We start from the raw sequence: 15,281 nt of genomic DNA, 5'->3' as shown, positions 1-15,281 counted from the left end.
TGAAGCTAAATTATTTAATCTCTGGGCTCTGCTGGCTAAGAATTTGCTCTAGATTTGTCTACAGGCAACCTTCAAGGCAGTTTAACACCGTTAGTTTCATATGAGATATCATTCTTGCACTGATAGAAATAAATGGGAGAAATGAGTGACTCCAAGGATGGGAGTCCAACTGTCTGACAGGGCAACCTGTTTCAGTGTTCTGCTACCTCCATGGCAAAGTCCCTCTCCTAGCATCCAATCTGCTCTTCTCTAGTTTGAAGCCATTGCCTCTCATCCTATCACTACAGGCCTTTATAAACAGCCTCTCTCTCTCCTTCTTGTAAACGCTTTTCACATACTGAAAGGTTGCTGTTAGGTCACCCCAGAACCTTCTCTTCGCCAGGCTGAACCACCCCAGCCCCCTCAACCTGTCCTTATAGCAAAGGTGCTCCAACTCCCTGAGCATCTTTCTGGACCTCCATAAGGTCCATGTCCTCCCTCTATTAAGGGTTCCAGAGCTGGATGCAGCAGTCCAGGTAAGGTCTCACCAGAGCAAAGTGTCAGAATCACCTCTCTGGATCTGCTGGTAATACATCTTTTGATGTAGCCCAGGATGTGATTTGCCTTCTGGGCTCCAAGCAGGCACTGTCTGCTCTTGTCCAGCTTCTCATTCATCAGCATTCCCAAGTCCTTTTCCACAGGGCTGCTTTCTATCACCTCATCCCCCAGTCTGTATTGATAGTGAGTATTGTTCTGGCCCAGGTGCAGAACCTTGCACTTGCTTATGACATTCACCTGGGCCCACCTCTCCAGACTGTCCAGGTCCCTCTGGTGACATCCTGTCTCTCTGGTCTATCGACAGCAACACTCGGCTTGGTGTTATCTGCAACTTGTTGATGGTGCACTTGATCCCTATGTCTATATTATTGATAAAAATATTAAACAGCACAGGTCCAAGCATGGACCCCTGAAGGACATCACTTGTTAGTGCTCCCCATCTGGAGTTCAAACTATTGAGCACTACCCTCTGGATATTGCAGAGGACCATGTCAAAGGCCTTGCAGAAGTCCAGATAGGACATACCTTTAAGTTGTCCCTCATCCACTGACATAGTCACTTTATCACAGGTTGGTCAGGAAGGATTTGCCCCTGCTAAAGCCATGCTGTCTGTCTTGATTCACCTCTCTGTCCTTTACATGCCTTAGCATGGAATTTAAGAAGATCTGTTCTGTGATCTTTCCAGGCAAGGAGGTGAGGCTGACAGGTCAGTAGTTCCCAGGGTCCTCTTTTCTACTCTATTTAAAAATCAGTGTAATGTTTCTTCTTCTTGTGGGGAAGCAGTTGTTGTTGTGATGTGGTGAGTGGGGGAGGGGTGGAGTTTCAATGTATATGTGAACCATCCACTTTTGCCAGTATTGAGATGACGTTACTGTGATTTTGATGTGTGATTTTTTTATTGTTGCTGATTTAAATGTAGTTTATGAAAGGCCTGTGATCATGTCGATTTTACAGAATCACAGAATTGTTTGGGTTGAAAGGGATATTAAAGATCATTTACTTCCAAACCTGTGCTATGGGCAGGGATACCTTCCACTATACCAGGTTGCTTAAGGCTCCTTCCAACCTGGTTCTGAACACCTCCACAGAGGGGACATGCACAGACTTCTTAGGCAACATGCTCCACTGGCTCACCACCCTCACGGTAAGGAATTCCTAACATCCAGTCTAAATTTGTCCTTTCAGCTTAAAGCCATACCCCCTTTTCCTATCACTGCAAGCCCTTGTATTAAGTTGCTCCCTAGCTTTCCTATAGGTCTCCTTCAGATATGGAAGGCTGCTATATGGTCTCCCTGGAGCCGTCTCTTCTCCAGGCTGAACAGTTCCAATTATTGCAGCCTGTCCCTATAGGAGAGGTGCTCCAGCCCTCTGATCATCTTTGTGGCTCTGCTCTCTCTTCAATAGTTCAATGTCTTTCATATGCTGGGGGCACCAGAACTGGATGCAGTACTCAAGATGATAGCTCATGAGAGTAGAGGGGGAGAATCACTTCACTCCTCCTGCTGGTCACACTTCTTTAGATACAGCCTAGGGCATGGTTTGTGTTCTGGACTGCAAGAACACATTGCCAGCTCACGCTGAATTTTTCATCAATCAATGTCCCCAAGTCCTTCTCCTGAAGACTGCTCCTCACTCAGCCTCTATTTGTTTTTGGGATTACCCTGACCCGGGTGCACTTGGCCTTGCTCAACACCAAGAGGCTGATGTGGGCCCACTTCTCTCCAAATCTCAATCCCTCTGGATAGTATCCTTTCCCTCCAATATGTTGGCCATACCACACAGCTTGGTGTCATCTACAGACCTGCTGAGGATGCATTCAATTCCTTGTTGCTGACAAAAATGTTAAACAGCACACACAGTTTCAGCCCTTGCTGGGCAAACACTGGAGTTGTTAAGAGGCATTAAGCCTAAGAAATCTTTCTCTCTGTCAATAATTGTTAATAATTTGATATTTCCACTTAATAATCAATCCCTGTAAATATATATCCCAAGCTATTTTCATAACTTTGCATAAGATCCTGATTTCATAGTGGTTGGGGGTGGTATAAATTTGTAAATATTAATTTTAATAAATAATTTTATAAAAATAAAAACTGCCTCAAATTAATTTCTCACCTCCCCCTAACAGAGGAGGAATAGAGAAAACCCCTCCATGACAAGTGCAAAGTGCTACACGTGGGTTGGGGCAATCCCAAGCACAAATACAGGCTGTGTAAGGAGCAGCTTGAGAGCAGCATTGAGAAGAACTTTGGAGTATCACTTGATGGCAAAGTTAACATGTGTCAAAAATACACACTTGCATCCCAGAAGGCCAACTGTGTCCTAGGTTGCATCAAAAGAAGTGTGACCAGCAGGATGAGGGAAATGATTTGTCCCACTCTATTCTGCTCTCATGAGACTCTACTGGGATTACTGCATCCAGTTCTGCTGCTCCTGGTACAAGAAAGGCATCAGATTGCTGGAGCTGGTCCAGAGGAGGGCCACAAAGATGATCAGAAGGCTGAAGCACTTCCCTATAGGCATAGGCTGCGAGAGTTCGGTGTGTTCAGCCTTTAGAAAAGGAATGCTCCAGAGACACTTTACAGCAACCTTTTGGTACCTGAAAGAGCTGACAAGAAAGGTGGGAAGGGACTTTTTACAAGAGCTTGTAGTGATAGAATGGGAGGGAATGGATTGAAACTTGAAGAGGGCAGATTTAGGTAGTTATTAGGAGGAAATTCTTGCAGTAATGATACTGAGACACTGGAATAGTTGTCCAGGAAAGTCATGGATGCCCCCTCCCTGGTGGTATTCAAAGCCAGGTTGGATGAGACCTTGAGCAAGCTGGACTAGTGCAATTTCTAACCAGCCATGGTTAGATGATCTTTAAGGTCCCTTCCAACCAAAACCAATCCATGAATCTAGAAATAATCTTACTGCTACAATAATCATCAAAGCGCTGCCTACAGTAACTAGATTATTTTAGTAGCTTATTGACTCTGATGAAAGAAGACAAACTTTAATATGTCTAATAACAGAATGATCTTTCTCTTTCAATACATATATTTTATATGAACTGCACTTGCCTGTTGGTAATCATCTCTTTCTGAGCTTTGTATTTTCATGGGACATAAATACCACATGTATGTAATTAAACTGTTGACTTAGAGGAAACAAAGCTAAATCAAGGGGTACACAAGAGACATTTAAACCAGAAAAGTACTGTGTTGTTGATTAAACTCAATCTCACTGTTTTGCAATGAAATGGAGAAAGTGGATCTCATGAAAGGAGGAATAGATAATTCATTAATGAAAAACAAAAGGATATTAGCAGTGAAATAATAGTGAGTAATGGTGGTTGTTGTGATTATAAATCCCTTAAAGCATATAGGAAAGTTGAATTGGCCTAAACTCTTAACTACTGATACAGTGTAAAATGCTTCATGCCTGGCTATTCATTCATTAGTTTGGACCCTATAAATATGCTGTGTATGTCAGTATTAAAAATTTCTGCAGAAAACCTCTTTGCACAGACTATGGCATCTGTTATGGGCCCTCCTGAGTAATGTTTCTATATTGAGTTTGTCTGAGATGGAGTTAATTTTCCTCAATGCATGCTTCTAGTGCTGTGTTTTGCAGTACTGAAATGTTATCAGTGTTTTGGCTGCTGCTGAATAAGCATCCAGGATGTGCTTTTCCAATATTTCCCTGCCCTAAGAGTGTGCTGAAGGGTGGGCAAGATCTTGAGCGGGGGCACAGCTGAGCCAGCAAGCCAGCTGACCCAAACTAGGCAAAGGGTTATTCCTTGCCATATGACATCAGTTCAGATATAAGAAAGAAATGAAAGAAGGAAGTGGGATGGGTATTCATCCATGAGTTTGTCCTCCAGAGGAACCATTACGCTGCTTCCTGAGACTGACCACTGTTCTGCTAATGGGAAGTAGGGATCAACATCATTCTTGCTTTTGCTTTTGCACAGTCCATCATTTATTGTTATTATTATTGTTGTTGTTAAATTGCTCGTATCTTATTGCTAGCTTTTGTTATATTTCCCCCTGTCCACCGAGGAAGGAGAGAGACAGAGTAGCTTTGGTGGGCATTTGGCCTCCAGCCAGGGACAAACCATTAGAGTTTCCTATGCTGGTTCACCTTCTCAAGTCTTTGTAAAAATTGAAGTTTTGATACGGAAGTCTGAAACTAATAGCAAAATTCCTTTTGATTTCAGCTGAGATTGCTATTTGCAGTGAAGAATTTATTGGTGTGTTTGTTTTGAATTTGGCTTCCACCTTTTAACATCTGCCAGTAAGTCACTTTTAGAAACCCTGAATAAGCAGAAGACACAGAAAATTTCAAGTTTTTCCTTTATTAGGGGCAACATTTTTGCACCTGGCTCTTAACCGATGGACATGAGCAGATGTGGACACTGTCTCTCTTACTCTTAAACCTATGTTTTCTAATATACTTGACAGTGTGTTCATGAAAAAGCTTTCTGTTTTATGAAAGCTTAAAATTGCTGAGTCTGAAAAAAAAGATCTGAATTAGGTTTTCTTTTGTAGTCTGAAAGTTATTTGAGCAGTGGGTTATGGTTACAAACTGGTTTGGATTGAATTGTCTGCAGCTATGTAAGTATATATTGCTTTCAATTCTTTCCCCTATGACTTTCCTTTCGTAATACAATATAAGGCTTTAAAATTACTTTAAATTGATTAACCTTTGAGCTTTTGTCTTTCGCATTCTCTCCTCCTTGCTTACCCTTTTTTAAGAAAAGATTTTTTTTTTTTTTTAAAGTAAGACAGCTGAAAAAAAACTTTTTTTCTGGAAGCTTTTAACTGTAAAGCATTTCTACCTTTTCTATGTATCATTCCTTATACCAAAGAATTTTGTTGTATTCTTCATCAAATTAATTTACTTTGAATCACTATGGTTCTTGTATTACTTCCTTTCTAAGTGTAAGAACTCATAATAATATAGATGTTTGTCATGATTCAGAAAACACAACAGGGCCAATGCAAATCTGTAGATGCAGATTTCTACCAGGAAAGCAACTGTCTTTCAGATTCACTTGTCAAACTCTCATTCTAGTTTGCTCTAGAGAGGAAATAATTCAACTTGTTATAATGGAGAGTTAAGTAATTTATTGCAGGACAGTATTTTTCAAAATTAATATTGCTTATTAATTTTGATATTTTTGAGTCTTGCCCTCCTGACTACTAATTTTAATAATAACTGGTTCTTTGCACAGTCATGGAAACATTATACAGATGATAGCATAGGATCTAGAATGTTTAAGAAATAACTAGCAATAATACAAACATTAACTGAACTGGAAGAGAAGGTTCCTGTGGTCAATACACTGCTTGAGGTTAATTATACCAGTTGTCCACTAGATGGATGCAGGAGCATCTTTCTGCTTATGGCAGAAGGCAATTGGTGAATTACAAGGGGCTTTAAGTATTTACTCACAAAAATTAATCTCCTGACTCACGGGGCTAGCCACAGCTTCAGGCAGTACCCAAATGCTTTCAGGAATTCTGTCAGCCACTGAGACTTCTGATTCTTCCCAGACTTCCCCTGGGAAAAGGAGGCAGATGATCTCTGACCTAATCCTGGCTCCTCTGGATGATCTGTGTACCTCCAGAACTTGCAGTCTTGGCAGGAGACTTTCAGGTGTAGGCAGGATGTCTTGCGATGTGCAGTCTCAGCATGACACCATGCTGGCTATGCAGGCCGATCACATGGAGGCATTTATTTGGAGCCTGTCCCTGGTAAACTTGAGGCAGTGTAGTTTCCAGGCAAACAAACTCAAAGCGTCAGAGTTCGGTACTTTGTGGCAGAACTAGCTTATAGGTTAGCATAGCATGGCAAGATACAGTAAGGCAGTATACTGCCAGCAGCAGAGAACATAGCAGCAGGCAGTAGCAGGCATGAATACAACAGCAAAGCACATTGTGTTACCCGCTTATCTCTTTTGATCATTACAGACTGAGACTAATGGGATTTTGGACACAAAATAGCAAATCAGAATGGCAGTTAGCTGAGCTTGACCATATTAGGTGAAACCATAGGCTTTCTTTACCCAAATTTGGGAAAAACATAGGCCTTGCACAAGGCAGGCATAAGCCAAGAGTATGTACCTTGTTTAACATAGGATGTAAACAGGAGCAAAACAAGTCTGGGCAAGCCAGAGTCCTTAGACTCAGCGCCTAGAGGTTCTTTGTCCACTGTCCTGTGGTTGCTTCTCTGCAAATCAGAAGGAGGAAGAGCAGAAGAATATGACTGGGCAGGCCAGGACAATGCTTGTCCTTTGGATCTAAGGATCAACAAGTGAGAGTAAGAAACTAGGACTTCGCATAATACTTCATCTTGCCTGTATTGATGGAACAGGAAGAATGCTTTTACAGTGCCTGTCTTTTAAAAAGTTCTACAGGTTCACAAGCAAGTTGTTAGGGCAAGTGTAAGGGATGAAAAAATGTTAGTCTTGGCCCACTTGCTCTTGCATGTTTTCAAAAAACTTTGAACATGTATTCATTGAATAAATGTTTGTTTTAGAAATTGCTGCATTTTAAAATGTGTAAATGTCATGGATTGAATCAAACCTGCTGCAGTTATTCATCCCATGCTGCAGTCATGCGGTTTCAAAAAAATGAAAGTGCTACCTGGAGCAAGATATTGTGGGGCTTGAAGTTCAGACTGCGATATGGGAGGCTTCCCATTCTAGTTGCTGCTTCTGAGTTTTGAGTTCTTGGGTGCGGACTTTTTTCAGCAGGCATGATGGCAGAAGGAATGGGAGTTGGGTAGCTGCTGTCTTTGGCTTTCTGTTTTATGATGGTGCTTTTCTATGTTTTTCACTGTGCTTCTTTTGCAAATAGGCTTAGCTAAGGTAATCAGGCATTGTAATATTAGATAAATTAGATTATTAGGTAAAATAATTATACATTATGCTCATGATATCTTATGTTACATGAAACTCTTATCTCTTTATCTCAGCCCCGAGTATTGTGTGTGTGATGGTTTGAGTGTTCCCCACCCCCCTACACAATAGAAATCTCCCAGGCTAGACTCAGCCAGCACTGGAAATATGAATGAAGCTCATATTTACAGCTGGCACAATATACAAGCAGACATTTACAGTATATACAGTTATATACATAAATATACAAGGTAAAAGGTAATACACAAAACACAACACCCCTCCCAGAAACCTGAGTCCCCAGGAGGGGCTCTCAACCACCCCATTACCTTCTCCCCTACCCCTCTCAATCTTACCCCAATCCCAAGGAAGAATAGAGGTTTGGCCAAGAGGTTAGGAAGCGAAGTGGGTTAGCCCAAAATGGAGGGTGAGGTTAGAGAGATGCAGCTCAGACAGCAAGTGAGAGTGGTGCCCAGTGTGTTATCTATGTTTTGACATGTTTTTATACATCTCGGCAAGCCTATGAGCAAAGTAGACATCACCATTGTTTTCTTTCCACAGACTGTAATCTAGTTCTTCTCACCGAAACATTCTAGCCTGCTTCAAACGAGCACAATCCATCCCTGTCTACTTCACTCATAGTATTGCTAAGAACGATCTGATCTAATCTAAAACAATATTTACACTAATGAATATTACAAGTTCAGTTCACACTTCTTTCTGGCTATCTCAGATGTAGGTGATTCAAAAGCTCAGAACAGTTTGTCTCCTCACAGAGGAGATGAGACTCCCAGGTGACATTGGGTTTGTGCTCACATAGAGTCCCTCATAGATTCTTTCATCATTGGATGCCGATGTTACCTAGAACAGAAAACTCCTAACAGCTTGTATTATACACTCTGAATTTAGACTCTCTCAGCTAAGGTTAGATCTCTCTGTGGAATACACTGGGTTTCATCATTCTCCTGCATTACCCAGTAGGTGTGACCAGGACCTTCAGCAGACACCATCCCTCGGACAGGTTTCCCTTTGCCCAAAGGAGAAAATACCCAAACAGTTTTCCCTAACAGATTCTTTTCATGTACAACAGGAACTTTATCACCATCTACTGTCTGGACCAAATCCGATTGTGCAGGTCCTGCTCTGTTTACTGAACCTCTACTATTTACCAACCAGGTAGCTTGTGCTAAATGTTTGTCTCAGTTTTTCAGAGTTCCACCTCCCATGGCTTTTAAGGTGATTTTCAGCAAACTGTTGTAGCGCTCAATCTTCCCTGAAGCCTGAAGATTGCTCTTGAAGTGAGTGCCATTGTCTGAGTCGATTTTCTTTGGAGTTCCATGTCTCCACATGATCTGTCTCTCCAAGCCAAGAATGGTGTTACGTGCAGTAGCATGTGGAACTGGATAGGTTTCCAGCCATCCGGTGCTGGCCTCTACCATCGTCAGCACATACTGCTTGCCAGAACGAGACTGAGGCAAAGTGATGTAGTCAATCTGCCAGGCTTCACCATACTTGTACTTTGACCATCTCTCACCATACCATAAGGGTTTGGTTTGCTTAGCCTGCTTAATAGCAGCACAAATGTCACAGTCATGTATGACTTGGGTGATAGCGTCCATGGATAAGTCAATTGACTTATTGTGTGCCCATCAGTATGTTGCATCTCTGCCCTCATGTCCAGAGGAATCATGGGCCCACCGAACTAAGAACAGTTCACCTCAGTGTTTCCAATCAAGGTCAAGATCAGAATTTGAATCAACTTGAGAAATCTTAGCAGCTTGGTCTGCCTGCTGATTGTGTTGATGCTCCTCATTGGCTCTATTCTTAGGCATGTGTGCGTCTATGTGCTGCACCTTCACTGGAATTCTCTCCAGTCGTGCATCAATGTCCTGCCATAGATCAGCACACCAAATAGGCTTTCCTTTCCTCTGCCAACTATGCTTGCTCCAGTCCTTTAGCCAACCCCATGGAGCATTGGCTACCATCCATGAGTCGGTGCAGAGGTAAAGGATAGGCCATTTTCATTTTCAGCCACATCAAGTTGGACAGCTTTGACCTCTGTGAATTGACTGGATTCTCCTTCTCCATATCTTGCTTCAGTAACTCTCCTGGTAGGACTCCAGACTGCTGACTTCCATCTTTGCTTGTTCCCAACAAGACGACAGGAACCATCTGTGAACAAGGCAGAGATCACTGTAGGGAGGAGCTTCTTCAGCACGAGTTATTTTCTCCTCTGGAGGTTTGGTACAGTCTGTACCTTCCAGCCAGTTGGTGATCACCTCCACCAGACCAGGTAGATCAAGATTACTGATTCATTCTCATTGGGTTATCAAAGCCATCCATTTAGATCAAGTTGCATCTGTGGCATGATGCGGTGATGAACCAGTGTGCTACTCTTCTCCTTACTTTTGTATTGATGCAAAAGGCAGTTTAGCCCTTGTGGTAAAAAGTTACAGTAAGCATTGAATATTTCATAGTAGTTTGAAAATTAAGAATGTTTCCGGGTTTAAAACAATCATATGTGACTACTTTTTATTTTAGATGGTTGAATTAAAACAAATTCACTTTTTATTTATTTTTTTTATGCAATAGTTTAGTGCAAGGGGAAGGAGAAAAAGTAACACACAAAACTCATGGCTGAGATAGAGTTGAGAGTTTAATATAACATAAGCTGTCATAATCACAATGTAGTTATCTTACCTAATAATCTAATTAATCTGATAATGCAATGCATGATTACCTTATCTTAGCCTGTTTGCAGAATAGCACAATGAAACACAGGGAAAAACCCAGCATAAAACTAGAAACCAAAACCAGCAGTAGCCTGACTCCCACCTGTCCCTCTGCCAAGCCTGCAGAAAAGAGCCAACACCCAAGAATGTGGAACCAAGAAGCAGCAACTGGCACAAGAATCTTCCCATGTTGCAATCTGAACTTCAAGCCCCACATTATTTTGCTCCAGTTAGCACCTTCATTTTCTGAAGCTGGCATGACTGCAGCATGGTATGAACAACTGCAGTAGGTTCAAATCTATCCATTGGAATTATCTGTAAAGGACATCTTTTGGGAGGTATATTAGCATTTCTTTTCATTATTGAGTTCTACAAGGTCCACTCCAGTTTCTTCTTTCAGAGTGTTATTTTCTTCTTAAATTTCTTTTCTCTGCGTACCACTTTCACAGTTTTCTCATTAGGTTTTTTCTTTTGTGCCTGTTCTTTATTCTTTTGTAGACAATTTCTTCTTAATGTAATGTAAATAAAATACTAATATTTTTAATGTAAATCAAATACTACTATTTTAGTACTACAGAAACTCTCAGGCCTTTGAGAGATGTTTACTTGCTCCACCACCTGAATTGGGAAATTATAGATTAAATGCTGACACAGGACACATACCAGAGATCTAGAAAACATAGGATCTGAAGTCTATGATGGTTAGCCTACTTTGTGAAGACACAAAGAGTTCAAACATTCATTTTTCTTTTTTTAAGTTGTTGTTAATTAAAAAACAATCAGATACTTGTTTTATTGAGGGTTATCCCGGGTTTGGGCTGATCCCTCCACCGGGAAGAAAATTCACAACACAAACCCCCCTACTTTTTTTAAAGTCAGGGAAAGATGAAATTGTATTTTCTTATAATATAAGTATAACAATGTAAAGAGAAATAATAACTAGAGAAGGAAGGAAGGAAAAAAAAGAAAACAATACAATAACCTTAAGGGAGATGGGGAGGGGGTCAAGCGGCGGCGAAGCAGCAGAAGCAGCAGTAGCCAAAACAGCAGCCGGGGAAGATAGGCGAAGCTGCAGCAGCAGAAGCCAGCGGGTGAAGGGGGAGAACAAGCTGTGCTTCTAGACATTAAGTTCTTGATGCTCCAATGAAATTATATTAATTTATCTATTGTTGCCATTTATGTGGCCTATCCCTGGAATGTTCATCTCTCCCCTATGTCTGAGCTAGAGGATCAGCTCAAACGGCCACAAGGGTGAAGTCAGGTGACAGTATTAACAGTATCAAGAATAAATACATACACATCTGTGATACTACATATCAAACGTACACCACCAACAGAAAATCTTGATATATACATCTCGAATAATTTCCAAAGTCAAGAGAGTGTAAATTTTGAAGCTATGCATTGAAATTCATTCTATTTAGATTTCTACCAGTCTGATTCTCACTTCAGCACAGGCCTTGAAACTAAGCACTCTTTCCTTCTTTTACGGTAGCATCAAAGATTCTTAATCTAGTAGTTGTATGATGCATCATGGCCACTAGGTGCTTACTAAGTTGCTGTATCACCCCTCTCCTCAACAGCAGAGGGAGAAGAAAATAGGACAGAAAATAAGTTGTGGATCAAGATAATGGCAATTTAATAAAACAAAAGTGAAGATTGCATGTGGAAGCAAAGGAAAATACAAAGAGGTATTCTTTGCATCCCATCAGCAGGCAATGTCCAGCCACTTTTTGGAAAGCAGGGCTTCAGTACACATAGTGGAAGCTTCAGAAGAAAAATATTGTAATAATGAGTGCACACACACACACACTCCCCTTCTTCTTTCTCTTAGCTTTTGTTGCTGAGCAGATGTCATGCTATGAGAAATCCCTTTGGTTAGTTTGGATCAGCTGTCCCAATGATATCCTCTTTGAAGCTCTTGCACACTCCAGGCTACTGACATTTAAATGGAGGAATGTTGGAATGACAACATTGACGTTTGTCAAGGTCCGGAGGAGCAGAGATTAACAGTATCTCCGTCCACAGGAGCTAGACCAGTTCTTATGGATTCCGTGTTGTGAAATTAAGGTGCAAACGAGACCATATATCACCATGAAACTGTTTATTAAAGGATAAGGTTGGGCAAAACGGAGGGAGAGAGGGGAGAAGGGGGAGAGAGAAAGATAAAGAGATCGATGGAGAAGAAAAGAAGTAGCAGGGAAGGGGAAAGGCTGTGAGCATATTACCCTCAGTCGCAGATGAAGGAGTGAGAGAGAAACGGGTGCGTGGCCCAGGGATGATCTTCTGCGGAGTTTGTCAGAGGTTCTTCAGGTGGTGTGCAGTTCTGGTGGTCTGGTGATGGTCTGCCCTCGGTGGTCCGGTGGAGATGTCACTGGTGGTCCGATGGAGGTGCCACTCTCTGTCTGCTGGTGATGCCACTGGTGGTGCGGTGGGAATACCACTGGTGGGGATACCACACTTTGGCAGGCCTTTCTCCTGCCTTTTTATACAGTTTTCTGCTCAGTGTCCAGCTGCAGCCCCCCCAGGGCATCTTCCTGTGCATTCTCACACATTCGCAGGGGTCCAGCGTCGCCGGGGGGAGGGCCTCCGCCCTCTCTCGGCTACACCTGTCCACACCCTGCATACACAGCCCTTGGGGGCAGCTGAGATAAGGTGGAGGCTTCCTGGGCAGTCCAGCCAGGGTGAGGTCTAGGAGTTTCAAAGGTATTGTCTGTTGATTTGCATCTCTGAGCTTTTGGGCCAAGCACCGAGTCTGAGTCCCAGAATTAACAAGATTAAGGAGAGATGATGCAATCTTTGTTGATTAAGGAGGGACGATGCAATCTTTATCTTTGTTGATTAACAAGAGAGAGGATCAGACTCTCACAACGTTGCATAGTCACTGCTTCATAGTAACCAAAATGCTTGTGTGTTATCAACACTTTTTTAACAAGCAGTGCAACACAATGCTATGAGGGTTGATATGGGGAAAATAAATCCCACTTGAGCCAGACCAAATACATGCATAGATAGTAAAATATTTGTATCCTGTTACACATTCACCTATTTGATAAGGACTGAAGAAGCACATAAGTCCTCCTGGATGACTGCCCCATCTTTTGCTCATCCACTAATGTTAATATAGCTGAGACATTCCTTACATGTTCAGCCTGACATTAAATTGGAGTCTGGTTTATGTTTTGATTTTTTTTCAGAAAATGTCATTTTCTGCTTTTGCCAAGAAAGATGAGGACTCTTGCACAATACAGTCTCCTTGTTATGAAATTTAATTTGAAGTTTCCTGTTAACTGAGATTAGCAGTAATTGTCAAATCAGAAAACTAAGATATCTCAGATTATAGATGTTACTCATTACCTTTTTTTGTCTTAATTGAGCATCTATAAGCTGTAACAGGAAAGCTCAATTTTTTTTTCCTGTATGTTTTTGGTTTGGTTGTTTTATTTTTGGTTGCTTGGTGAAATTCTGTGATGTGTAAAAATCAGATGTAATAATTATCTTGGCTGAAACTTTTAAAAACATGGTAGAGTTGGCATTGGTCAACAAGAGTGAGACAGTCATGAATGCAGCTGTGCCACTGTCTTGTAGATACTCTTATTCTGCTGTGAGTTTGATCTTAACTGTGCGTTTATATTTGTCTAGCTGATCAATCAAGTCAGCTGACTTCTGTGACAAAAGGATGAAGCTGCTCCCTCCTTTAGTACTATTTCCTATTCAGAGTAAGAAACAATTTGTATATATGTACATCTATTTGATTTTGTTCTTTTGATTATTTTAATTATTTAAGCAGTTATTAATTAAATTAAACCATTTTAGAGTAGAGGATGACATTTGATTGCTGAAGTAAAGGATGTTTTTCCTAAATGAACTAGAGAAGTCTTATAGTTACCTGTGACCTAAATTAACACTACAGTTAATGTGCACACAATAAATTACTTAAGCCATCCCAGGTCAGAGAATGGCTTGCTTTCGTATTTGTTCAATTCTTATTGCACACTGGTGTTGTAATAATAATGATTATTTTAAAAGCTTTAAAATTACTCTGAGGGAAAACCAAATGGGGAGAAAACAAGACAAAACACTTGCAGCTATTCACCATGTGTGTTTCCAAAATCCACTTGAAAACAGAGATTAATTAGGAAAAATCCTTTATATCAGAGCTTGGGGTTTGGCTGTATAAGATTACTTTTCACAATATAAGGTGCATAAGAGCTTTTTCATCGTATGAAGAAAGCATGCCTGCTGGCAAATGAATCATATTATAAAAATTGATTGTATCCCAAAAGGGAAAGATGTTATTGAAGATCCAGTGGCCTGGGATGATATGCCATTGATCATTGTAAGAAATACTTTCAGAAACTGTTTTTAATCTTTCCACCAGAGCATTAGCAATTATTCTTTAGCCTATGGTGAGTAATGACTTGAGTTCCCCAGTTTCCCAATCGATAAAACATTTACCCTACCACTACAAATGTGCTCTTCGCTTAGACAAGCAGATTTTTTCTTCCAATTACTCTTTTTATAGTGTGACCTCATAAAATGGTTTTGAACATATTTCAAGTTTGGTTGTTTTTTGTTTGCTTGTTTGTTTGTTTTAAATAGAAGGAATAATACTTTTCTTCCCTTCATTTTATTTTAAAAAACAAAATATTAAGCTTTCATAGAACTTGGGCTCTTCTTTTTTTGTTTTGCACATTGGATGCTTAGCGTTATTTCCTCAAATTTTGAAGTAAGAGATGTAACTAAACTACTGCATTTTTAATGTATAAAATTAAAAAAAAAAATGAAGCTGACTTGCTCACTTCCTTCCAAAAGTGCTTTATATTTCTTAAACAAATATGAAAGCTGCCTTTACCCTTTTCTGATTCTACACACACAAAATAAAAAATGTTTAAATGATTTTGCATCTCTGCTGAAATATTGTGGCTAATTTAGAACAACCAGAAAGTACATTAGCAGGTTAACTAATAACTATGCAGCAAATCATATCTTTTGAGATATATAGATAGATGCTTATAAATGCTATTTGATGATTGCAAAGTTAATGTTCAATCAAGTTTGTATTTCTCAAAGAATGTATATTATCTCCCTCTGTGTGAAACGTGCACACAGATCTGATGTTA

Source organism: Pogoniulus pusillus, chromosome Z (assembly GCF_015220805.1).
Source record: "Pogoniulus pusillus isolate bPogPus1 chromosome Z, bPogPus1.pri, whole genome shotgun sequence".
Taxonomy (NCBI): Eukaryota; Metazoa; Chordata; class Aves; order Piciformes; family Lybiidae; genus Pogoniulus; species Pogoniulus pusillus.
This window is presented reverse-complemented; position numbering follows the sequence as displayed.